This window comes from Myxocyprinus asiaticus, chromosome 9 (genome assembly GCF_019703515.2).
Source record: "Myxocyprinus asiaticus isolate MX2 ecotype Aquarium Trade chromosome 9, UBuf_Myxa_2, whole genome shotgun sequence".
Classification (NCBI taxonomy): Eukaryota; Metazoa; Chordata; class Actinopteri; order Cypriniformes; family Catostomidae; genus Myxocyprinus; species Myxocyprinus asiaticus.
Window position 1 is genome coordinate 4077148 of NC_059352.1, and position 25463 is coordinate 4102610.

At 38.6% G+C, this 25463-nt stretch overlaps 1 pseudogene; it reads right to left on the reverse strand.

The window, feature by feature from the left end:
* Positions 1 to 25463, reverse strand: part of LOC127446383 (neuron navigator 1-like) — a 112180-nt pseudogene that overhangs the window by 20952 nt on the left and 65765 nt on the right.

The following is a 25463-nucleotide window of genomic DNA, read 5'->3' on the forward strand; positions in this document are numbered from 1 at the left end:
TAAATTGTATTTTATGTGTTTTTATGCAAGCTGAATATAAAGGGGGGATGCCTGTTAGTGTTTAATGTTTTGTTATGTGGAGTTTTAGAAGAGTTTCTGTTATGTTGGAGTTTTGTGGGTTACCATTATGGTGAAGAGTGAAGCTTGAGCTAACGATGAGGACAGGTGGATGTCGCACATGAAATTGATTGTAATTGTTGTGCTAACCACAGCATAGTTACTTAACTACACTCTGGAGTGCTTCCAACCAGCATGTATTTAGCATGCTAACACTCACTTTCGCTAGTTCATACATAAAGAAATAAAGGAGATTTATGTGAGTTACATTGACATGTCTGATTTTGTTGGGTTTACCCAATTCAGCTAGGTTCTTTCTACACAAAGTGTTTGATTGAGATTACATAGTAATTTTCAAGTAAAAAAAAACTTGTGGAACAACTGTCCATGACTGAAGCAAGTTCAGCCAAAGAGCTATTTTCTGAATGCTAAGTGCTTTACTTGCAGATGACACTTGCTTTAATATTTTGTTATCTGATGCAATGACATTCACACATTTTTTGAGTGTCAAAATAGTTTTTGTGCCCACTGTACACAGGAGGTCTGGGATCAGCATGCATCACAACTTAATAAATGCATGTCTGGAAAGATATAAACAACATTCTGCTGTATATGACCAAAGTGTGCGATTGTATCACTGAACCCCAAAATGTGTTGAAATAGCAGAACTGTGCAGGTTGAGCTGAATGCAGGGAGGGTTAGTGGGAAGTTGCAGTGAGATTTTTCACACCAGACACAGCGTAAACACTGGAAATACAGTGATTAAAATGATTAAAATGATATGGCAACAATTATTGACAATTTACTAAAACTAACTATTCTGGCTGAATGACTTTATCGTTTACGATTATTCAAAATTTAGAAAAGTGGCAGAATGCTGAAATGTTGTAATGCTGGTGAAGTTGTTGACAAGATAGTTTTCCAGATTCATCGATTCTGAGGCATTGGGAATCGATTCCAATCAGGGGTGTGACAATATCTTTTGTCATTCATACTATTAATCATAAATAGAGTGCTTCATATTGCACTGTTTATTGTAAGATTTCTCTTTGCCTCAAGTTTTTCTGGAATTGACTCTTGGAATTGATTCTGTTGATCCCAAAAACCTGGAATCGGAATCATTTTATAATGTGCATAATTAGATTACACTACTTTTTAATGGATTACATAATTACATACTTGATTACATTACCAGGATGGCAGAAAAAGCACCTATCATAGATTATGAACACACATTCTCATGAATAATTATGAGGAACAAATCGTAATTCTCTACATCCTATTGAGAGTCATTCTCTCATCAATGATTTCAAAGACGGATAATAAAAAAGCCAATCCCTATTCCTAATTTAATAAATAACAACAATTCCCTTAAACTTTAAAATACAAGCATGTTCTCATTGTATTCTATCTTGGGAAACAAAGTGTTATTTTTGTATGACCCTTTAAGCACCTTTATTGTAATACTTCAGAGCAACTGACAATTTCTGTTTGAAATTATGAACGTTTCTGTTTGATTTTATGTTTACTAATGTTTAATGAGTGTTAATTGATACTTCATACTTTTAAAGCTGCACTACGTAAACTTTGTGCTCTCTAGCGACATCTGAGGTTGAAACTTAAAATTGCAAGCAATTTGCGGAAGAACACTTTACGTGAGTCGTGTTTCGGCACTGCTCTTCTGGCGGATGAATCTCATGGTTTGAGCTTTGCTTGTGTGTGATCATGACTGGAGATATTCAGAGCCGGAGTCATAACACTATGTAACACAATTTTTGTTCCTGGGTAGTAAGTGTTATTTCCTAATTGCTTATGCCTCAAAAGTGTAGAAAATGGCTATTATTCCCCACAAACTTTGCTTTTGTGACCAGGACAGTGATATTTTGAAATGTACCTATTTCCAATGAGAAAACGTGTGAATTTGTGTCTTTTCATTCACATAAAGTCAGATAAAAACAACATATGAATCCAAAATCCTTCTTTATCTGTGGTCCGACGAAGACACCGGCTTTGACCTTTGCCTCAGACAGCTTAGGGAAGAAGTCTTGAAGGTACTTGAAGGCTGCCGACTCCTTATCTAGAGCTCTGACCAATGGATTCATAAGGCCCAATTTGATGTGCAGTGGTGGCATCAGCACCTTCCGGGGCTCCAAAAGTGGCTCCCACTTGACTTTGTTCCTCCCCACAGAGAACTTGGTCCGCTGTGGCCAGTCCTGCCTGTGGTAGTGCACCTTGGTGTCCCTGCTGTCCCAAAGGCAAAGATAGCAGGGAAACTTGGTAAAACCGCCTTGGAGACCCATCAGGAATGCCACCATTTTGAAGTCTCCTATGACCTCCCAGCCGTACTCATCATACTTCAAGGCGTCCAGCAAGGTCTTGACGCTGTTGTAATCCTCTTTGAGGTGCACCAAGTGAGCCAGGGGAAGAGACGGGTACTTGTTACCATTATGGACCAGCACGGCTTTGAATATTACTTTAGTATAAATACATGTTAATTTGGATTCATATGTTGTTTTCTTCTGACTTTATGTGAATGAAAAGACACAAATTCACACGTTTTCTCATTGGAAATAGGTACATTTCAAAATATCACTGTCCTGGTCACAAAAGCAAAGTTTGTGGGGAATAATAGCCATTTTCTATACTTCTGAGGCATAGTTATGATAGTCGTGATATGGCTGATACGAGTTCAATGGAAGACTTTATTATTGTCATATTATATTGTACAGCCTCAGTTGATAATGCAAGTGAACCATAATACTATAATAGTAAGCAATATCACAGTAACTTCACCTGACAACATACAGTAGATACATCACGATCGGTTAACACGAGTAATGTTTGATTTATACAAGCATGACAAGCAATATAAGCTTCAACAACCCAACCAGAAAACATATCCAAGCATTAAAGCAGGTAAACAACTTCGCCAGACGGATAACAGATAAACATCCATACAGATTGTTGCGATGCTGTCCTGAACTGTGTGAGTGTGACTGACCAAACTGTAGTTTCTTTCTTCTTTTTAACAGCAAACTAAAACACTGCATTACCGCCATCTACTGTTAACATGGGAACGAGACAGCCGTTCTAATTTCCTATGTTTATGGACATGCCGTAATAACGCAAGGAAATAGGCCATAAACCAGCGATTTCGCGCCAAATCCGACCCAACAGCTCAAAATACAAATAATTTTTACAGGCTTACCGTAGTGAATCGGGGTAAGGTAAGAACACTGTTTTGAACACTGATTGTTTATGTACTCAATCAATAATGGCAATTTGTTCATTTTTAACCAAAAATCTTACGTAGTGCAGCTTTAAGATGATCAAAATATGCAATGAGTAACACAAAAAATTCATCTGATTAGATTAGAAGACATGTAATAAATATAAATATGACATGTAATTTGTAATCAGTACCAAATTACATTTCAGAAGTAATCTACCCAGCACTTTTAATGTGTAATTCTCTGAATTATTTAATCACTACTATAAATCACAACAATAAATTACAAAAATTATAATGAAAAATGTTATTAAAAAAATGAAATCTCTAACAACACTTTTGAATTGGTGGACAAGGAATGGTTGTGTAAACAGTGGTGATGGTGGGTGTGTTTTTGCACGTACATTAGCTGAGATTTGTGTGGTCAGATTGGCCACTTTATCCCGAGAAGACTCGAGCTCGCGCCTCAATATCCGGATTTGCTAGGATGGAAAAAGAAACAACCATTAAAAATCCAAATACAACACTTTTATTTATTTATTTATTTATTTATTTATTTTAAACACAGGCATTTACGATAAAAAATAATAATTGTAAGCCTAAAATATTATTAAATCTAGAACGACAATTACTTTTTAATGACATCAAAATAGTGATTCAAGTTTAGCATGCATGATATCTTAGACAATGTATCTTCAAAACACTGGCTTTTATGGTCTATAAAAATCACTTAAAGCTTTAAATTTTCATCCTATCCCAGTTTAATGTGCAGAGACAAATATAAGTAAGCCATTCACAGGTTAATGTCAAATATTCTTGTCTAACAAGTGAGCTGAATGGCAGAAAAAAATATGAGCAATGCTCTGAGGAAAGTTGACAAAGAAATGTAAATAAAGACTTACCTCTCCATGCATTCTATCTTCAGTCTGAGAGATGGAGATAAAGGCAGAGAAAAGGTAAGCAAGGGCATGAAGTTCTCAATTGAGGTCAATAAAGAAAAAGAGGTCTGTGTTATGGAAGCTACAGGCTAGGGCTTTTGTTTAGAACATTTATGGGTGGTCTCACATTATATTGTGAAAGTTTCTACTTACTGAAGAATAGTTGGATGAAGCATTGGAGGCCAAAGACAGCATAGAACCATGAACTGAGAGAGCAAAATTATACAGAAAACATTTAGATGTAGATCGAATACAGATCTATGGATCAGTTCACTTTCAGCAACTGGCAGAATAAAAGTCAATGACACATCTTTTTTTAATATCTGAAACGTGTTTAATACAATTATTTAATAAGCTATAAAATGTTATTTTTCTTAATTTTTAAAGATGTATTACGAGTGCTGTCAGTCGATTAAAATTGCATAATTTTTGTAGTTAATCGCGATTAATCGCTGATTTTGAAAGTGCTGAAATTTGACACTATAAATACTTATTTTCTTATCAAAATGCATTTATTTCCATCTTAGGAAAGAAAACAAAACAATATGTAACAACATAATGCTTTGTCAACATTTTCCAAACAAAGCCTTACACAAGAAATGCACTAAAATAGCACCAATTCAAGTAACATTAAACATTTCCCAAAGTCTAAGTGGGAGTTTGAATAATTGAAAGAACTAGTCCCAATAGGTTGCATATTCATTGCAGTGGTCATTCAATCTCTTAAACTTTAATCCTCCACAATATTAATCTGCCGGCAGACTTTAAAATTCCGCTTTGTTACAGCAATCGTGAAGCTGCGTTCTTGATTCGCGTCCCAGTGTCAGTCTTTTAACTGAAAAGCACTTCTAGACAAAAACTTCTCTTTCTGCGTTTTGGTGATAGGTAAGTGTAACGGATTCACACGATGGGCAAGGAGGAGGCAGGAACCGGTTGAGCAGTCAATGTTAACTTTTAATAAACAAATGAATAAAACACAACATAAAACTGCTTTCAGCATAACACAAAACACACACACACACACACACACACACACACACACACCCACACAAGACTGCTATGCGCGTCTCTCTCTCTCCCTAAAACTGGAGTCCCCGTCTCCTCTTTATCCCTCTCCTGGCTGATTGGGCTGATTCAGCACCGGGTGTCCATTGTTACAGCCCGGCCATGCCCTTCACCTCAAGTACTCCCAATGCCCGATTCAGGCCGGGAAACCTCTGGCCTGACTTACACCCCCCCCCCCATTTCCCGGAGGGGAGGTGTTGCCCTTTCAGCCAGCCGGTCTTCCCCATCTGCTGGGAATCTGAGTAGGACGAGGGGAGGGAGAGGGAAAGAGCGAGTGGGAGAGACAGAGAGAGAGAGAGAGAGAGAAACTCCTCGGTCACCGAACACGCTGTCGACTGGTCCTCAGCAAGCTGTGCAGCGGTCCTCCACGACGATGGCCGATGGCACTGGACCTCGCTTCCTGGTGGACATTAGCGGGCTCCTCCGCCCTCTGGTGGCCAGCAGTGGCTCCTCCGCTTCCTGGCAGACGTCAGCGGCTCCTACGACTCTAGGCGGATGGCAGTGGGCTCCTCCGCCTTCTGCCAAACCGCTCCAGTACCACCGGACCACACCTCCTCGGCGTCGCGACCCTCCATCAGCGGCGAGGGCTCTCCGACAGCGCATCCCTCCTTCCTTCCCGGGTTTCGGCACCAATGTAATGGATTCACATGATGAGAAAGGAGGCGACGGGAACTGGCTGAGCATTCAACGTTAACTTTTAATAAACAAATGAACAAAACACAACATAAAACTGCTTTCCAGCATAACACAAAACACACACACACAAGACTGCTGCGTGCGTGCGTGCGTGCGTCTCTCTCTCCCTCGAACTGGCATCCCCGGCTCCTCTTTATCCCTCTCCCGGCTGATTGCCACGCCCTCCTCCTAGTCACATTAAAACTTGACTTGCTTCCCATCTGGGCTTGATTTGTACATCAAATATAGCTAAGCGCTCCTTTCTCCATCATTTTCAGGGAAGCGCTGTCAGAGATTCTTTTATTTACTGAGACAGCAACCTCCGGTGCTCTATCATAGGAGAGTATTACGACATTACTGGCCATAGGATGTCAATGGGACCACCACGTTATGCTATTTTATGCTAAGCTTGAAAGCTCATCTTGTTAGAAGGGCTCTGGCACTGTGGCGTGCAAAGGTTCCACCCTTCACACCAGTATTTATGCCGTACTAACGGTAAATGCGTTAATTGTGATTGAGAAAAATTAATGCATTAAATTTTAAAATGAATAGCATGTATTAATGCGTTAATTCTGATGGCTCTATTTATCACATTTGTTTTGCTATTTAGCATAATTGCCATTCATGCATATCAAATCATAATGATGAATTCTTCAGGTATGTTCTTCCCTACCATCTTCTCCAGGCTCACGGAAGGATCCGGAGCGCATCATGCTCTTTGGTCGATCGGCGAGAGACAGAGAACTGCCCAGAGGAGATGTGCCATACAGATCATAACCAATGTCATTAGCGGGGATGCTGTTGGAGCGAGTGATCTGGGAACCAGAGACTGAACTCGAGATTGGTGCCACTGTGGAGAGCATACAGTAGTTTGATCACTGAAGATAATGTGCTCTTGAATGAGTAACATGTGCAGCTTTAGCATTGTATTGTATTTTGTAATAAATTAATCTAGGCATAGACTGGTTATTTTGAAGAAGCTAAAATATAATACAGTTTTGAAATGTTTGATTCCCATACTTCTATCTGTGTTTCTCAATAGTTTTGATGACTTTACAATTATTGTAACATATTAATAAAGAATGGGTAGGAATGCCCAAACTTTTGACTGGTAGTGTATTTACTGTACCAAGCAATCCATTTAATAAATTGAATACAAGTAAATGGTAAAAGTTGATTACAAGGTACACATTTAAAATACTACTACTACTACTACTAATAATAATAATAATAATTAAAATAAAAAAATATATAAAATACATTAATAATAATAATAAATATTATTAGTATTTTTCACATATTATTATTATATAGTAATATAATATATATATATATATATATATATATATATATATATATATATATATATAGTAATTATTATTTTATTATTAGTAATTTTTTTTATTATTATTATTTTCATGAAAACTAACAATCTATTGAAAATAATGTATTACTTCTAAAATGTGCCTTTGAATTTTTTTTAAATGCAGTATGTAACTTGGTCAGTTAAAATCGTCTGTTTGCATATTGAATATATCAAGTGTTATTATGTACTGTATGTGGACTAATGTGGATGTTTTATAAAACAGGTAAACCCAAAGATTCATGAAACATAAAGTTCTATTATCTTTTGAATATTAAGAGTCCTATGAAAACATTCTGTAACCTTCAGAACTAAAAACTTACTCCCTTGCCAATAAAGACAATCTATTGAAACTAAGCTGCAAAAATGACAAAAAAAAAAAACATGAACGACCACACTTAAATAACGCATATTTGGTAAAAACTACATTATGGCTGTTCTCATGCAAAAAAAGAAATATAGAGATTAAAAACATTTATGACCCCTTTAACAAAGAGCATAAGATGAACACACTCACCCACATTAGTTGGCGGTGTTTTCCCAATGAAAGGCTGTATGACGTGTGTGGGTGAGGGCAGCTGGGGCGGACTCTCTGATTCTGTCATGGACGTGATCGTGTGGGAATGACGGCGCTCCCTCCCCTCTCCCTCTGACTGGCTGCTGCCATAGCGACTGAGGAAGCATAACATATGTTAGTATGATCTTAAACTGCATGACTGTACTAGTTAAGTTTAGATAAAATAAATGTACCTTAATCCTTTCTTGGGTAAGGTGTTCCTATCAGTTTGTAAACTGGGAGGGGTAAAGAGTAGCACACATAAATACCTCACCCCAAACTAACACGTTTGGCATTAAACACATCTCCATTCCAATATGTTTATTTTAATAATTAAATATAGTTCCATCTCAAACGCTGTGATGTGCTTGTGCCAGCAGAGGGCGTCGCTCTCACAGCGGAAGAGATGAACTAGTTTTATATTTTGTGGTGTTCAGTTAGAAAATTATAATTTTATAATTTATAAAATTATAATTTATTAAAAGTGAAATGCTGGTTTACTGACAGTATAGCTAGTAGACCAGTATAGTCACACTGTAGACCAGCAAAACTTAGCTGGTAAAGCTGGTACCAGCATAGTCTTTCTTGTAAAGCAGGTCAACTGTTGACCAAGGAAGTCTGGCTTTTTAATCTATTTAAAGGAATGGTTCGTTCACCCAAAATGAAACTCACCAAATTGACCGGTAGTGTGTGTGTATATACAGTATAAACAGTTGAAGTCAGAAGTTTACATACCTTAGCCAAATACATTTAAACTCGGTTTTTCAAAATTCCTGACATTTAATCATAGAAAACATTGCCTGTCTTAGGTCAGTTAGATCACTACTTTATTTTAAGAATGTGAAATGTCAGAATAATAGTAGAGAGAATTATTTATTCAGCTTTTATTTCTTTCATCACATTCAAAGTGGGTCAGAAGTTTACACACACTTTGTTAATATTTGGTAGCTTTGCCTTTAAATTGTTTAACTTGGGTCAGATATTTTGGGTAGCCTTCCCCAAGCTTCTCACAGTAAGTGGGGGTTGTCCCCTGTTCACTGTGTCAAGCGCTTTGAGTGTAGTATCAAAAAAGCGCTATATAAATGCAAAATTAATAATTAAAGTTGCTGGAATTTTGGCCCATTCCTCCAGACAGAACTGGTGTAACTGAGTCAGGTTTGTAGGCCTCCTTGATCGCACACACATTTTCAGTTCTGCCCACAAATTTTCTATCAGATTGAGGTCTTGACTTTGTAATGGACACTCCAATACCTTGACTTTGCTGTCCTTAAGGTGACTTTGTTGTCCTTAAGCCATTTTTCCACAACTTTGGAGGTATGCTTGGGGTCATTGTCCATTTGGAAGACCCATTTGCGACCGAGCTTTAACTTCATGGCTGATGTTTTGAGATGTTACTTCAATATATCCACATAATTTTCCTTCCTCATGATTCATCTATTTTGTGAAGTGCACCAGTCCCTCCTGCAGCAAAGCACCCTCACAACATGATGCTGCCACCCCCATGCTTCACGGTTGGGATGGTGTTCTTCGGCTTGCAAGCCTCACCCTTTTTCCTCCAAACATAACGATGGTCATTATGGCCAAAAAGTGACATTTTTGTTTCATTAGACCAGAGGACATTTCTCCAAATCTTTGTCCCATGTGCACTTGCAAACAGTAGTCTGGCTTTTTTATGGCGGTTTTGGGGCAGTGGTTTCTTCCTTGCTGAGCAGCCTTTTAGGTTATTTTGATATAGGACTCGTTTTACTGTGGATATAGATACTTGTCTACCTTTTTCCTCCAGCATCTTTACAAGATCTTTGCTGTTGTTCTGGGATTGATTTACACTTTTTAAACCAAACTACGTTAATCTCTAGGAGACAGAATGCGTCTCCTTCCTGAGCGGTATGATGGCTGCGTGGTCCCATGGTGTTTATACTTGTGTACTATTATTTGTACAGATGAACATGGTACCTACAGGCGTTTGGAAATTGCTCCCAAGGATGAACCAGACTGATTTCTTTTGATTTTCACATGAGGTCAAGCTAAGAGGCACTGAGTTTGAAGGTAAGTCTTAAAATACTTCCACAGGTACACCTCCAATTCAGTACACCTCCTATCAGAAGCTAATTGCTAACTGTCTAAAGGCATGACATCATTTTATGGAATTTTACAAGCTGCTTAAAGGCACAGTTAACTTAGTGAATGTAAACTTCTGACCCACTGGGAATGTGATGAAAGAAATAAAAGATGAAATAAATCATTCTCTCTACTATTATTCTGACATTTCACATTCTTAAAATAAAGTTGTGATCCTAACTGACCTATGACAGGGAATGTTTTCTACAATGAAATGTCAGGAATTGTGAAAAACTGAGTTTAAATGTAACTGGCTACGGTGTATGTAAACTTCTGACTTCAACTAATTATATATATATATATATATATATATATATATATATATATATATATATATATATATATATATATATATATATATATATTTAAAGGAATAGTTGACCCCAAAATAAAAACTTTAAAATGTAAAATATATTCTATAAATAATTTATTTATAAATTGTATAATAATTATATATAAACAAGGCTGGAAATGGGGGGAAATGGGAGTCCATGGAGTGAATTTCGTGGGGGAACGGCGTTCCTGTTCAAACGGGCTACATATGTTAGGGCAATGAAGAGTATTTCTATCTTTTCTCGACTAAATAGCCTATGAAAGCTATGCGGGTTCTGCACATAAATGCGTGGTATCTTCTGCATCTGTGGTTGCGCAATGTTGACTACCGTGAGTGGCCAGAACAGATGCATGCAACAGATCGACAAATGCACACGGGAATCCACGGGCAACCGATCCACGCATGCTCAATTCACAAATCCACGCACCAGAAGAATAAACATATTTTCTTTGCTCACAATACCATCCAAAAGTACATAAGTCATGCAGTATGTGTAATTTAGTGCACAAATAAATGCTAAGCCGTTTGTATTGGTATTCTTCTTCGAGAAAGTATTTTCTGCAGTCTTGACATACACACACGTGCAATGCTATGGGCGTGGTTTATATTTATAATAAAATTCAATTTTTACCCATTATGGCAAAGCCATATTTTCAGCTATATAAGTGGTTGTGCTATTTAATGAAGTATGGAAATTGCAATATGGTGTCTTTTTCCAGCTGAGGTATTGACTTTTTTATAATTTACTTTACATTTGCAAGTCAAATTTCGGTTCTAAAAATAACCAAAAAGAAAAATATTTCTCTTCAAATTCATCATTCTATTGTTCTTTTGAGAGATGAAGGCTATTCCTTGTACTTCTATTCTAAAAGTATAAAAAAAATTGATCTAACCGGGACCATGAGAAGTGGACAACCCAGATGTACGACAACAAAAAGACAAGAACATCAGTGTCTTATTTGAGAAATAGACTCCTCACAGGTCCTAAACTAGCAGCTTTAATGAACAGTATATGCAGAACACATGGCTGCAAGTAGAGGATTCTTGGATGAACAGAAAGTTTGAAGAATACAGCATTTATTTTAAAAGAAATAGTCAATAGTAACATTCTAAATGCCTTTACTGTAATTTTTCAATTATTTTCAGTCAATTTAATGCATCCTCGGCAAACCCCACCCCCAACAACTAGAGTCCCCCAAGTGAATCTCGGCAATTTCCAGCACTGTATATATATATATATATATATATATATATATATATATATATATATATATATATATATATATATATGAAATGAAATATTTTAATTTAATTTATTCAATAATAATCTTTAATGTTCCCCTTTAGTAATTAAATCTCATTGGCTCTTCCGTATATTCAAACTTAACACGACACATTCTGTTATAAGACACGCAAGAACCAAACATTCTTCAAAACCTCTAAATCTTAGTTCTGTGGAAGAAAGAAAGTCATATAGGTTTTAAACGACATGAGAGTAAGTAAATGGATGACAACATTTTTCTTTATTTTTTTTTCTTTTGAACTATTTTCAAAATATTTCTTTAAGAAACCTGTGTGAACATCAGCAGGGTCAATTATTTAATTGATTTTTAAAATAAACAGTTTTAAATAAACAGGCTTAAACTCACCTGTCACTCAAGGTGATGGATGTCCTACTGCCCGCACCCCATGTCCCAGTACTCCTGGCCTCCTCTCGGTCTCCCAGGTCAGTTTTGGTGGGTACACTCATATGAAGCGGCAGCAACTCCATGCTGCGGTGCAGGCCGGTCATCTTTGGGTAGAGGATGGGAGAACTGCTCACAGACAGAGCCTGACCAGTGAAACAGCTCGGAGAGTCGATGTGAAGCACCGGCGCTGGGCTCGGGGTGAGTCGAGGGGGCACACGGGAGCCAGCCAGGTCCTGGAGTTTGGAGAAGGGAGGGATCTTGGGAGGAAGGTCTTGGATGGTGATACAAGAGTCCAGACTGTTGGAGTTTACCTTGTCTAGGTGAGCCAGGCTTGGAGGGTGGACTAGAGATTTACTACTGAGCAACCTGTTTAAAAGAGCAAAAATCATTCATTATAATATATATTTTCAAAATCGATAAATCCGAGGGTTGCCTGAATGACTAGTTGGTCTTAAAGCTGGTTTGTGTAATTTTTATGTGTATCACAGCTTAATATGCATGCCATTTGTAGGTTGGTTTCACCTAAAAGCATAAACTCTGTGACGCTATCAAAACATTCCTTTGTTTATTTAAGCTGCCCATTCAGTTTGACACAGCAACATTGGCTCAACCAATGGTGTGAGTTTAGGTGAGAGACTATCTGTTTGAACAACCAATGGAAGACAGGGGTAGTTTCCTGGAATCTGAGTCTTTTTTTTTAAAATACATAAATGATGATGAAAGCCAAAATATTAAGTTCATTGGATCAATATTTAGTGAGTAATCCATTATTTTATAGAGGGGGTAAAAATTACAAATTTTCACCTATGATTTTGGAGCAAAACTAGAGATTAAAAAAATAACCTTAGAAAAGTGTTGTGTCATTATTTTATTTTTACACAGAGATAAGTATATCTATTACTAAAATCAGTTGACTTCAGCACCTCTTGTTGCATTACATGCCAATAGTGTGAAGTCCATAATTTGGGAAAAGCACTTTTTCGTGTTGTTTTTCCATAGTTGGGGATATCTAAAAATGCTTCTATATTCTGGTTTTGAACAAACGTTCCTTTTTCTATCTTAATGTTAAGGCCTTATATGGTTAAAAAAATTTTTTTTTAAAAACGCGACATTTGTGACAAAAAAAAAAAAAAATCCAAAGATGTCCGTCTGAATGTATTGGGCTGTAGCAGCTGTGCTTTTAAGGGGATGAATTTGAAGACGCAAAATTTTCCGAGAGGTTTTACCGTGTCTAACAGCTAAATCACAGCATGCTGTCCAAGTGACCTATCCCTATCGTGATGTCATGCACTCAAAGACCTTCTGTAGTCAAGTTGCACTGCATGAAGCCAAGAGATTTCAGTGCAGCCAAGTTCTGAAGGATATAAATAAAGAGGACACTCTGCCAACTATAAAGTAAGCCTCAGAGGCTCTTGATGTTCCATTCAAGGAAGGGGTTTTAAATAATTGAGTAGGATAGCTTGAGTAATGTAAAACAACCGTGTAACCCGTGTAATATTTCCTGTAAAACAATTCTGCAAGTTTTGATATTACCAATGGTTCATTACTAATCATAATCACTATTACTATTGCCCACACTTAAGGTTAAGACTTGTATTTGAACAAACCCTTAACCCTTATTATTAACCTTTGAGGTGTAAAGGTGCTTCTAGCTACTGAATCTAGATTTTGTGCGTTGTTGTGGTCAAAAAAGTGTCATACTGCAATTCACATCACAAGTACATGTTGCATTCTCACTTTTGTCACAAGGGGCGCTAAAGCAGACACTAATGTGAACTGTCCGCTTCTACGGTGAGTTTTCTCTTTCAAGTCAACTACTGTCAAGGCGGAGCAAAAGTTTGAAGAGAAGTTAAAGTCAATACATTTATAGCAACTTACCTGAATAATATCACATCCAGTTTAATGGCACAGACTTTTGAAGGTAAATCTACCACCCTTTTGTTTGGTTTGTTACAGCCACAGTAACTCAAGAACGCATGTTAAGCATGTTTATAAGGGTTGTGTTGGCAATGTGTTGGCCAAGCACTTGTATTTGCGTACATGTATTTGCATAAAGTATGTTTCCGGCCTATCTCTTCCTACACAGTTTGTGATATGGACATACAATATGGATATCGATTTTTACCTGCCGCATGATAAAATAGGTGAAAAAAATATTGATAAAAAGGCTTCAATTGAAAGATGGACTCCAAGCCATATCTAGAAACCAGATTATTGTAGAGACTTGGAGGTGAAGTCTTTAGACTTGGACCAGTGAGTAACCACCTAGCACTCACACAGAACACCCTAGCAACTGCATAACAACACCCTGGTAACCAACTACAATACAACAGAAGGTAGACATTTTTGTTTTAATTAAACAAAATGTGTTTTTGCAGAGAGTCGTACCTCGGTGTGCAAGTCGGGGAGCTCAGTTCAGGATATTTGCTTGAGCTTGTCCTCCGCACTCGATGAATCTTCTCAACAGCTTCTCCACAGCTGCTGCCCTGATTCTCGCCCTTCAGACAGCTGATCTCAAAGTCGGCTTTGGCCTTCGCCCTCTCTTTCTCCTTCTCACGATCTGTTTGATTAACCGGTCCTATGTTGCATGGACGGCTGGGTGCCTTCAAACTGTTCCCTTCCTTACCTCTGGTGAGTATGGTGTTGGGCGAAGGTGATACAGGTTTAAGGGTGAGGAGACTGGAATCAATTGTTCCGCTAACAGGGCGAGATGAAGGTCGCCCAGTTAGGCTCATAGCGCTAGACTTGGCAGGTCGCGGAAGGCTGCGGTATTGTATGCTTCCGCGGGCATTGGCCGCAAGAAACCCTTGTTCCGAACCGCTGGCGTCAAAGCTGTTTTTACGGCTACCACCACCAGGAACAGGTTTGATCGGGATGGCCGAAGATTTTGGGGTTTTTCCCACAGTGGCTGAGCCGCTCGTGATAGTGGCACCCCCTGCTGTCAGTACAGTGGCGGTACCTGTGGTTGGTGATTTCTTGTAACCGAAGGAGGAGCCGGCGGAGGGTTTCACTAGACCTGAGGGGGGCTTACGGTGCTCTGCGTTGTCACGACCGGCGTCTGAGCGGGAACGCTGGAGACCTGTTGCCTTCACGGACATTTTTACCTTATCAACAGCCTTAGAATCTCCTTTAGTGGCTGTAAAGAGACGGAGATAACATACATCTTTAAAATCACATACAGGGGCCAAAGTATATTTCATTTTTTTGTGTGCCGGTATATCTCACCACCAGCACAGTGTCCATTGTCTATACCATGCACAGTACGCACGAGCCATACCGGCGTGTTTGGCCGACGATGCACAAAGAAGCGGGCTGTCCCGCACAGCCCGCTTCTTTGCGCATCGTCGGCCGAACACGTTGGTATGGCTTGCGGTCAGAATGAGTATCCGTGCGAGACGGCAGGTGGAAAAATGAAGTATACCCTAGCCTTAAGAATGTTTTCAGGTTTTTTATAGATTTATTTGGAACTAGTCCATCAATGAAATCAAAAATCTCTGTCAATCTACATCTGAAATGTTTAAAATGAAGTCAAGAATTTATATTGGGAATAAACCAAATCTATGTGAGAGTTAAAATCTAGATGTAAATGGGTCACATTTCACCTCAGAATAAAAATAAAATACAGGGCTCCAGACTAAAAAAATTACTATGGAGCCATTGTCTCCTAAACTGAAACATTTAGCAGTCAAATAGCTGCTTTTACTGTAGTTTCCAAACTACTCAATTTTTTTAAATTGCTCAATTTAGATGGTTGTTCAGAAGCAAAAAGAAAGTCGAAGAAAAGAAACACAGTTTATAATTGGCCAAAATAATGTGTTAATAAAGTTTATATAATGTATTAAAAATGTTCTTTTGTGCCTCACACTGAACTCACACTGTATGATTAGCAGAGAAAGTGATTCTGATTCAAACTGCTAACCAGCGGTCCTGAGTTCAAATCCGTTTCGTGGATATTTTCACCTGATTTATTAAAAAGACCCGGTTAAAAAGAATAACCCGGTTATTCACGAATTGGACATTATGGCTTGTGCTCTGTTTGTTGTTATAGGAAGTGAGTTCATCTCAACAGAAAGAGTAAAAAGCAGCGAAAGACACACTATTGCATGCTCTATAGATGAAATTCAATAACTTACGACATGATATCTGATGAAACATCATATGAACATATACAAAGTGTTCTCGACTGTCGCCAGTGGTGACTGGATTTTAAATTATTGGCGCAATGTTATTTTTTTTTTGTCACATTTGTGACCATTTTTAGTCGCAGTCTGGAGCCCCAAAATTAGGGTGGCCAGACGTCCTGTTTTTCCCGGGACAGCCCTGTATTTAAGCACTTTTTCTAGTGTCCTGACTTATTCTGAAAAAACAGTGTTTTGTCCCATATTTATGGGTGAATCATTTGGTATCATGGTACAGTATATATTAAAGTAACATGGCATTACCATCTGAAACCATCACTGTACCATGGTAACACCACAGTACTTAATCGTAAGGGCTCTTGTCTTACCACATAAACCTCATCATCAATAAACTTTTATCTCCTTTTAAAACACACAAAGTTGAGTCAGTGCAAATTATCAAAACCTTCATCACAGCAAGCTGTCAGGGTTCTGCTCTTAGTTTTGAGGTATTTCCCCTATGTATCAGAGCCCTGACATGTATGTGTTCTATGTCCATTTTATTTCTTGTTTCTGGGTTCAGCCACTTCGGTTGGTTTGATTTATTTTCTCGTGCTGTGTGAACGCACCTGGGTTGGTGTTTTCTCATTCCAGCCCGTCATTGTGTTGTCACCCTGGACTGTGTTTGTTTTTCCCCTTCAGGGCAGTATTTATTTTTGTTTTAATAAAAGCCCATATTGCTACTCTGCATTTGAGTCCTGCCACTTCCTCCACAAAACCTGACAGAACGAACTGGCCATTTTTGGATGGGCATCTTCCATTTTCCATCTCCCACCCCCTGGGAGTCCATTAGAGAGTGTTCAGCCCAGCTTGCCCGGCTTTGTCCCCTCCATCAGGGGTAGGCGGACGTGAGGGTTTTTGCCAGCGAGTTCCTCAGAACAGCAGGCGGGCTGAACTACAACAACGCTGCTCTCATGGACCTTTTTAACACCTGCCTTGAGAGTCCCCTGGGTGCTTGGGAGATGGGAAGTCTGGGGGTCTTGTCATTCGAGGGGTTTGTTAGTTACCTGTCCCATTGGGTTCATTGAGTCACACCCGATTACGGATAGCTCCAAGGAGCGACAGTTCCACTGTCTCACCCTCTGACGATGGGGTCCCCAGACCTCCGATGACTCCTAAGTGGAGGAGGAGAAGGAAGAAAGTCTCAGCTGCATCCTATCAGCCTGAGCACGCTGCTGACCGCCAGGAGGCGGAGAGGCTCACTGCTGAACGCCAGGAGGCAGATGGGCCTGCTGCTGACCACCAGGAGGTAGATGGGCCTGCTGCTGACCGCCAGGAGGCAGAGGGGCCCGCTGCTGACTACCAGGAGGCGGAGTAACCCCGCTGCCGACTGCCAGGAGGCGGTGGCCATTACTGCAGCAGTGCTTCTCACTGCCCGGAAGAGGAGGAGGGCCCCTACTCTTCAGTCGCTGCCAGTGCCCACAGCCACAGAGGTCGCTCTCTTGTCACTGCCAGTGCCTATGGCCAATGAGGCCATTTTCCTGTTGCCTCACCTCACTCCCATCCTGGAGCCACCTGTCCAGTTCCCCTGCATCTGTCGACGAGCCTGTTCAGTTCCCTGTGTCTGTCGACTAGTCAGTCCAGTTCCCTGAGCCTGTCCAGTTCCCTGAGTCTGTCGATAATTCTGTCCAGTTTCCCGTAGCTTTCGACGAGCATGTCCAGTCCCCAGTGCCCGCCACCACCTTGCCTGACCTCATCCCTGTCCTCAAGCCTCCTCCCAGGCTGCCGGACCCCACCCCCTTCCTGGAGCCTCCTCTCAGGCCACCTGACACCGCCCCCTACCTGGACCCTCCTCCCAGACCGCCAGACCTTGCCCCCTTTTTTAAGCTTCCTCTCAGGCCGCCGGACCCCGGACCCCACCCCCTTCCTGGACCCTCCTCTCAGGCCGCCTGACCCCGTCCCCTACCTTGAGCCACCTCCCAGGCGCCTGACCCCACCCCCTACCTGAAACCCCCTCCATCCCCCCAATGGTCTGTTCTGCCGGCTCCACACTGGTCTGTTCTGACGGCGCCACCCTGGACTTTTCTGTTTTAATAAAAGCCCATATCACTACTCTGTGTTTGAGTCCTGCCATTTGCTCCACAAAACCTGACACCAGACCTCCATTGTGGTCAGTCACATCATTTGAAAGGTGAGTAAAAAAAGCCTTGGGGGTATGACATCATCATTTGAAGTAACGGAGAGAACCCGATTGAAGCCATGATTAAGTTTCTGTGGCTAAATCTAATCTCCCAGAGCTAAATCTACAGTATCTGAGTCATGGTGTATGGAGACATAGGGCACACAAACATCTGTGTTTAATTAGAGCCCACTCCAAAATACAAACTCTATTCAAAACCTTGAGAACTTGAGAAACCTTGAGCACCTCATGAATATGCAACAGATTATTTTTACAGCAAAATGACTTGAATTTCAGGTTATTTCTCACCTACAATGATTGTATGCCTTCAAAAGACTTGGAATATGATGCAGGAGTCGCATGGATTACTTTTATGATTCTTTTGGGTCCTTTTCTGAGTCATTATCAACTGCCATTGTATTAAAAAGAAAGAAGGGGCTCTTCATTGAAACATCTTTTGTTTTCTGCATAAGAAAGTCATATGGGTTTGAGGGTGAGTAGATTATGACAGCATTTTTATCTTTGGGTGAATTATTAGATTAATTTAAAATGCTAATGAGGTTAATGAGGTTTGAAGGACTAAGTAAGAAATAAGAAATAAATATAAAAAAGCACTATGTACTAACATTAAAATACATACAATACAATGTATTTATTATGTAACAACATGTTCTTCTGCAAAATTCTCACAAGATTCACATTTGCCACTACTGAGGTTGAGATATGGGTAGGTTTAGGAGTAAGGTTAAGGGTTAGGGTCAGCGTTGGTGTAGGGTTAAGGCTAAGGTTAACAGTGTAACTACAGATGTAATTAAATGCAGGTACTTTAAATGTAAGAACAATGCAACAACACATATGTATATAATAAGCAAATTATAGCAGAAGCTTTAGTCATAGTAGTTAAAGACACATAATAAAGTACCAAAAGTATGATATTCATAAAAGTATGCAATTTTTACGCCACTAGAGTCACCAAAAATAACGATAATTTACAAACAGTTTTTCCAAAAACTTCCTTCGATCAATGACTAGAAAGGACTGAGCTGGCAATCTGTTAATCTTTTAAATACTTTGCAGTGTTTTCGTGCTTATTTCATGAGTATAATTTTACTTTAAAGTAGCTAAGCACAAACAACACCCCAATACAACAAAAGAACTGACACTATTCAGTGCTATCTCTTAGCTTTTTTATTCCTTAAATTGGTGATAATGTTTGTGTTGGTTTATTAATTAAGACCCAACACCACGTTAAATCCATTGCAGCACTTAAATGCACAAAGTGTGTTTGAAATACCATCCAGTACAATGGCTATTGGTTTTCTTGTAAGTACACTGGGTCCCTGACATTTAAATGTCATTCTTAACCATGGATCCAGCATATAAAGGTTACACTGCCTACAGGTAAACTGCATTAAGAAACTAGAAAGGCAAACCTAATGGCTTCACTTTCAAGACATCTGCTCAAAGACTTTTGTTAAAAACGACAGTAAAGAAAAGTTCAGTTAAAGGGTTAGTTCAGCCAAAAAAAATTATTCTGTCACCATTTATTCACCCTAATGTAATTCCAAACCCCTTTGATTTTTCTTCCATGTAACACTAAAGGACACATGTTGTATGTATAATTCTTATGATACTTTTATGTTGGTGTTTAGTCAGTTTAGAGTTTGGTAGCCCCTGGACGTAAACAATATGGCTTGGAACACACTTAGATGAGTAAATGATGACAGAATTTTCATTTTTAGGGGAATTATTCCTTTAAGTGAAGACTGTTTTGCTACTCTGTATTGTGGCTCTTCAAAAAGTTTCAAACTAACATGTCATCAGTTTGATATCTGATGAAGAGACACTCTGTATCACATCTGGTCTTCATTTATACGAGGTTACAGATGACAATAGTGGCAACGAAAACAATCGAAGAAGTCCAACTGATTCTTTTCCAACTCATGATACTGTACCATTCATTTCGAATCCCTTTGGAGTCAGAGTTGCATGCTGGATAACAAAATAAAGTTGCATGTTTGGAGAACAAAAGCTCTTTATTTTGTTATTTTGTTTCCCAGAAACGGGCCTTTTATGGTATTTATGTTTTGTATATATTCAATATCTGAAATCATAAGTATACGAGTTGTGGTGCTCACGTTGGAAACATAGGTTTGATTATGGCCAAGTTGTTTCCCAACCCCATTTCTCTACCCAAAAATGTATTGTCCCCTCTTTACTGTTAATGGAAACCAGTTGCAGGATGTAAGATATACACTTTCCTTTATGCATTCTATATTCATATAGATTTTAACCTAAAATGTTTAATGTCATTTAAAAAAAGTCAATGGAGATTTCCAATGTTTTGATATATACAGTGTGCAACAATATACATACCTGCTACTTTTAGCACACTTTGTGAAGTGTGTGTGATGGGTGAGGTGATGCCCACAGGTGGATTTCGGCTCTTCTTAAAGCTGCTGGGCTGTCCGAGACTCTGAGGTTTCTTCAGTTCACCTTTCCCCGTTTTCTCTGTCGTGGAACCATCCGGCGGCCGAGTTTTCCTCCATTTGCTGGAGGACTCTGCTTTCAGGCTGCCAGTGTCATAAACACCGTCAAACTTCTGTAAGGATTTTCTGTCCTCGCTGTACCACGCCAGTCCACTCTCCACCAGAGAACGCTTCTCTGCATCAGTTCGCAACTGGACAAACACACAAACACACACATACATAGATATGTCTCAAAAGAGTAGGAGAAATCATAATATAATATATATTATACTATCATTTCTACTATATTTTATGATAAATATCTTTATAAAATATATTAATGTATTTAAAAGTATAAAATCAATTATTGAATCTATTTTTATTTATATTATTTTATACTATATTTATATTTATTATACTGTATGTTGTACAGTAATATATTTGAAATGTATTTATATATAAAACCAACAGCATATTAGGCAGGTGGTCATAATTTTTTGGCTAATCAGCATATACACACACATATATATATATATATGTACTGGGTTGTAACATATGTATAATACATAATATATGTGTTATTTATTTGTATTATACCAAAGTACCACAGTATTACTTTCTGATTCCATTTATAAGGGTTGTAATGAATTAATATTACATTTTCCATTTGCATATCATTTTTGATCTGTGGCTAAATATACTGGACAATGGAAGCATGCAAAAAAAAAAAAAAATCATCCCAAAAACACTATATTGTCCCTTTTTATCACCATTTGAGAGTAAAGAACAGCTGAACAAATCTTCCAATATTCTCACAACCATGCTATGATAGCGCTGTGTTACCATAGCAACAGAAAGAGTCCATCAAATCATATTGTTTCCGTTTTTGTCCGTCTAATCTTGAAAATTGACACGTGCAGCTTTAATGACGAGTAAAACAAAGGAAGGATCTCATCAAGAGCTGATAGTAAGTGCTTCAAATGAGTAAATGACGTGCTCAATGGGATACAGCTGCTCTTAATTTATTCAAGAAAATGAAAGCCAGGATTTTGAACTGGTTAAAGTTAAGAATGAGCTCTCCTGGCTTGATTCTGTCTGCAGGGGGTGAATTTGATACATGTGTGCTATACTTTGGTTATGCTGCATTATTTGTAATCATTATTTGTGGTTTTGTTTGGGGAAGAGTGTGAATTATTATGTGAATTGAAGGCAGTTACTGATGTATCAGCAGATTACTAAATACAATAAACAACTATAAACACACATTCCCATATGGAAAAGGTACAGTATATTAAAACTGAACAAGGTTCTTATAGGTTCTCCTGAAATGTGCTAGAAATATATGTGGTGCTAAATTAACACACACTGGTGCATCCTCTTAAGTTTCTGACTTGTGTATGTTGGTCGCTACTATTCAAACAGTAATGTAGAATGAATGCGTATATGTTCCCTATAAGCTAAAGTTAAATAAAATGAAAACATAATTTCCGTTTACAGTACATTACATATATTTGACTTCAAATGCAATACACATGTTCATATTTATCTTAAACATGTGTCATAATGCTAAACGGGTCAATAAAAAAAAAAAAAGATTCTCTCTCTCTCTCTCTCTATATATATATGCTTACAGCTTTATTTGTGTATTCACAAATCTTACTCTGTGCATGCAAATCTTTTTGTCATTAAAATATCTTAATAAGCAACATATCCCCATCTCAAACGGCTCGCTGGCGTACAAACTACTCCATTAAATCTCTCTAAAAATGTATCCAGGATCAAGAACAGGATCAAACTGGTTTTAAATACTGACCAGTACCAGAACAGCTCTGGTCTTAGCTTCTTACCATAATGGAAGAGTTGCGTCGAGAGCCGATGGGTGTGGTGGGGAGAGAGTTCAGAGACGAGCTGGCGTTGAGTTCCTCTGAGCTCAGGTTATCAGAACCATCACTCAAACCACTGCTGATAGAGCTGCTCTCATCCCAACTGCACAGAGACAGAGAGAGAGAGAGTTAGAGGAAGAGCGATTAGAAGCAACAGAGAATCATTCGATCAAGCTGAAGACCTAGCACATACCACAGCCCATGAGATAACTCAAGGAAACATGTTATTGCTCAGAAGTTACTCTTTCAGAGCTCAAAAGACTTAATGGCATTGCGTGTCACTGAACTATCAACTTTATTTTAAATGTTTCTCTTAAAAATATGATTTATGGAAGTGAAGATATAAATTGCGTCACTATTACAATCACTAACGACCCTATACACTTTAGGTAAGCAAGAAATTAGAATTTTTTGTGTTTTTGCAATTTTGCCATATTTATGTTGGCTTGAGAAAGCCAACATACTGTTGTTTTACAAATTTGGTTTAGTTTTGCTTTCAAAATCCCTAAACCGAGACACTCACTCCTCCTACAGCTTTCAAGCTACAGTACATCCACCAAAATAGGCCTTTTTCACACTTCCGTGTTACTCGCTTCCGGGGGGTGGCCCTCGCGGGGTAAACTTACTTCCGGTATCAATAACGGCCACTGAAACGTGAGCAAGATCTGCTGAAATCAGAGTCTTCATACAAATCAAATAGCGTGTAAATGTTTGATCTGACTTTATGCTTTGCTGCCGACTCTACAGAGCTCTAATTAACATTCTGACAACTTTCAGGAAGACATAATGCGGCTGAATCCAGCATATTCCCTTTCGTGAGACAAGGGAGAAATGTATGTAGCTAATGTTCTTACTATGTCAATCAGCGCTGTAATATCCAATGTAGCGCTTACTCCACTTTGCACATGTTAATATTGTTATAATCAGTATAAAATGCATCGTTTATTGCTCAGTTCCTTATTGCTCTCTGCTGCTTTGTTACTGGGATGGTGGGGTTAATGTACATGAAAATAGGTAAATCAGTTTGACAGGATGACTTGGTTTCATTCATTTGATTATTTATACATTTATACTGCATTTAACATTTTTGGGAGTTTAATACGAGGTTCAATGTGACATTTTATTTGTATTTTTGCATCTGTGCTGGGAGTATATAAAGCTTTTTCAAATTAATTTCTCGTGATACGTTGAAGCGAGGATTCTCATTTATGCTAATGAAACGGGAGATGGTGAAGAAACCACACCAGCGCTGCATTTGAGCATATAAACTCCAAAGAGACTGCAGCCTGAGTAGCCGAATCAGTTGGGAAAGATGATAAAACATTTCTGTGTACATTATATTGTGACTCGTTGGAAAACAGACAATACAGAAGAGGTAAGATGCGTTATTCGAGGCAAATGTATACTAAAGTAATAGTAGCAAAGCCATAGCAGAAGTAGTTTCCAATTCATGTGAAAACTTCAGACTGTTCTGGAATAGTGTGCTATTGCTTTAATAATGGTTACTTTATGGTTTTCACACAGTGGATGGTTAAAAATTGGGAAACTCCCACAGACTTACATTGACGGAATATTCAAACAGGCCAACAGAATGCTCATTTATTAAAACTCCTACTGTCACAAAATTAAAATGTAAACAAACCCACAAAAGGCCTTTAATATGCTTTAAATCTCTCTCTCTCTCTCTCTCTCTCTCTCTCCATCTGACAATCTATGTAACGGACTGTCTGACTATCTAGCTGGCTGGCTGTTTGTCTTTCTGTAATGTCTGTATAACCATTAAACTTCAAACTTTTCAAACTAGCTCAAACTTTAAGACAAGTTTTTGTCAAGCCAACATCAAACTTTACCCATCTAGTTTTCTTTATTTCTTTAGGTTGAGAAAGACTAAGTGAGGTAGAGACATAACTCCAAAAACTGGATGAGGTACTGTAAAGGGGGTGACATGAGGACCCGGGTCACTAAAGACTCGAGGTATGCATTTAAAGGAACAGGTCACCCAAAAATAAAAATTCTCTCATGATTGACTCACCTTTAAGCCATCCCAGATGTTTATGTCTTTCCTTCTTCTGCAGAACCGAAGTGAAGATTTTTATAAGCACATTTCAGCTCTGTATGTCCATACAATGTGAGTGAATGGGTGCCATCAGGCTGCTGGCTGTTTGATGGTCCAAAAGTCATATTTAGGCAGCATAAAAGTAATCCACACGACTCCAGTCGATCAATAAATGTCTTCAGAAGAAAATCGATAGGTTTGTGTAAAAAATAAATCTATATTTAAAACTTTATTCGCTTTAAAAAAACGCTTCCTGCTAGCAGTCGACACATCACGAAGCTGTCACGTGACGTAAGCGCAATGGCGCGTTCACGCGAGTAGGAAGCGCACGCTTTGTTTACAACAGAAGAATGAACATCACGTGAGAGTTAATTAATTTCAAACAGCATCCCAGAGCTGGCCGGAAGTAACGATTTAAAGTTCAAATCGTTTTAAATATCTATTTGTTTCTTACACAAACCTATCGATTTGCTTCAGAAGACATTAATTGATCGACTGGACGTGTGGATTACTTTTATGCTGCCTAAAAACTGTAAAATAGCCAGCAGCCTGATGGCACCCATTCGCTTTCATTGTATGGACATACAGAACTGAAACGTGCTTATAAAAATCTTCATTTCAGTTCTGTTGAAGAAGGAAAGACATACACATCTGGGATGGGTTAAAGGTGAGTAAATCATGAGAGGGTGAACTAATCCTTTAAGGGTTAATAATGTTTTCTTTTTAAGCTTTTAAA